Source organism: Pyxicephalus adspersus, chromosome 1 (genome assembly GCF_032062135.1).
Source record: "Pyxicephalus adspersus chromosome 1, UCB_Pads_2.0, whole genome shotgun sequence".
Lineage (NCBI taxonomy): Eukaryota > Metazoa > Chordata > Amphibia > Anura > Pyxicephalidae > Pyxicephalus > Pyxicephalus adspersus.
In genome coordinates, this window is record NC_092858.1 from 120,623,207 (window position 1) to 120,625,986 (window position 2,780).

Consider the following 2,780-nt stretch of genomic DNA (forward strand, 5'->3'; position numbering starts at 1 on the left):
GATGACTCTTTTGTTGGTTGGGCCCATAGCCTGATGCCTTGCGCAGACCTCCGGTAGAGAGAGCTGAAGAGACTGGGAGCTAGGGAAGCTGAAGGGGTCACTGGAGTACCCATCTGTCAGCAACAAATGTTGTCCAACACCATGAAACCTACGGCTACAAGCTTATACTTCCTCGCAGTTTGATGTCTGGCTGTCACCAACCTCCTGAGACGTAGTAGCAATGACAGTTGGAGGTGTACAAGGAGTCAAGGGAGATGGAAGAAGAGATGATGACATGGTTACACCTCCTTCAAGAGAACACAAGTACTGCTCCCACTTTGGTTTGTGGTTCATGCGCATGTGGGAAAGCAGGGATGTTGTACCCAAATGTGATCCGACCTGTCCTCTGCGAATCTGCCTGTGGCACAGGATGCAGATTGCTACACACCCGTAATTATCTTTCAGAGTGAAAAAGGACCTCACTGGAGAGGTGCGTGCAACCACCCTGCTGCTCTTTTTCTTTGCCTGCCTCTGCGTCTGCTGGGTGCCCTGCATCTGCTCCAGCTCCATCTCCCCCATGGTCACATCCTCTCTGACTGTTCCCCTGCTTGTGCCCACTCCTCTGTGTGTTCTTTGGGACTCATATGATGCAGATTTGCACCCTCTTCCATCCCCAGTCTGTTGCTGCTGCCTTTCCTCTACTTCTGTTTCGGAACTGCTGCCAGCCCTTACACGCACCAGTGGTTCCCAGGTGACATCACAGTCATTATCATCCTCATTTTCATCCAAACCAACCTCTTCAAATGCAGCCACTGATCCAGAACCTTTTTTTCCAGCAAGTCCTGACCACACTCTCTAAGGGTTTCAAAGTCTGCCTCCTGTTCTGAACTTTGTACTGACAGATCCTCAGGCTGTTCCTCAAACAACATGGGAGAGTCATCTGGAGGTACAGGCACATTAGCCAAGCTAACTCTTGTTTTGCTCCTGTCATGGTTGTGCTGGTTCCTGCCACTGCTACAGAAGAAGAGCCTGCTGCACTTGTAGCCCCCGAGACCCACTCCACAATCCTTAAATTCAAGTGAATATATATATATATATATATATATATATACTCATATGTTCATTTGAAATTCTATAAGTATAGTATAGTTCTAAGTATAGTTCTAAGTATGATAAGTATCACATGGTTACATGAAGATTGTATATATATATAGATGTAGGTATATAGCATTCAAAATGTTTGTATGATTTACAAAGTAACAGATTTTTTGTGTAAACAAGAAAGGAATATAGTTACTAACGTACCCATGGGAGATTATAAAAGACACCAACATGCGTGATGATAAATGTGACAAGGTAAAGGTTGAAAACCTTGATCAAATTAAGTGCTATATATGAATGGATTACCTAATCAATATACCAGTATATATAAAGTAGTTTTACAAAATATTTTTTATGTATCTTTACATATTGTATGAGGTATTTTACCTCCTTAAGCCTTAAAGATGATTTTGGTATATTTCTATATTGATGTACATAAATGATTCATAAAAACTTTGGTAGTCAACGAGGAATGGTGCAGAACTATGCAGCTAACAATAAATTAATCAATTAATCCTCTACACAAGATTGAGTGACTAACCCCTCCCTACTTCTCTGTATATATATATGCCTGTGCTTAGATCTCTCCTGATTGGCTGCTGGACCTTGCTGTGCATCCTGGGAGCAAATGATTCGCTCCCTGCCGCAATTCCCGCCGAAATGTCTCGCCGTTACCGCCCCCTGCTTTTTTCCTCATTCGTTCGGCAAGAACACTACCTCATGGCGAATCACAAGGCCAATCTTACATGTTCGGTAAACGGAAAAGCCCCAATTCGCCGCGAGACAGAAATTTCAAATCTCGCTTGCTAATCCCTAGGAGTGACCTGATAAGAAGAAAGGTATGGCTGTTATGCCCCAACAGTTCCTGAGAAAGAAAGCAGTTGGTAATATACAAAAACTAATCTCATACAATTGCAAGTTTTTTTTCATATTATAATTCTAACATAGAGGTTTGGTCATGTAACAATTTGATTGGTAAGATCAGTGTATAAATATTAACTCCAGATATCATAATATTGAGGGCTGACACTGACATTTTCAGGATACGCAAAAAGAAATGCAAGCTTCTCCCTGCCTGACTTTTCTCAGTTAGATAATATGAAAATGGACACTCCCGGAGTCATGTGATCTTGCTGTTGGAACTGTTGCTGTTTTAGACCATTCTATGAATCCAATAAAGATAAGTACTAACTTTTAACCCCCCTAGGGGTCTAATTATGTCCGTATTTCCATGCACAAAGAGGTACAATTTTTTGCATGGTAATTTTTTTCACATTGTAGGCCTAAAAATTTTTCGGCATAATTCACCAAAATATGTCCAATCGTTAATAAAAATAATTAAATTTAATATTAAACTTTAAAAAAAAAAAAAAAAAATAATGAAACATGTAATATAACTAGGGATGAGCAACAAGATTTGTAATTTCGGTCTCGCGGCGAATCGGGACGTTCTCGCTTGCCGAACATTTAGGTGAGAGCGGCTTTGTAATTTGCCATGAGGTTGTGTTCTCGTCGAACAAACGGGGGAAAATACAGGGGGCGGGAACGGCGACTATTTCTGGCGGGAATGGCGCAGCTGGAAGCGAATCATTTGCTCCCAGGATGCACAGCAAGGCCCAACAGCCCAATCAGGCGAGATCTGAGCACAGCCATATCTACAGGGAAGGAGGGAGGGATTAGTCACTCCATCTCCAAAAAAA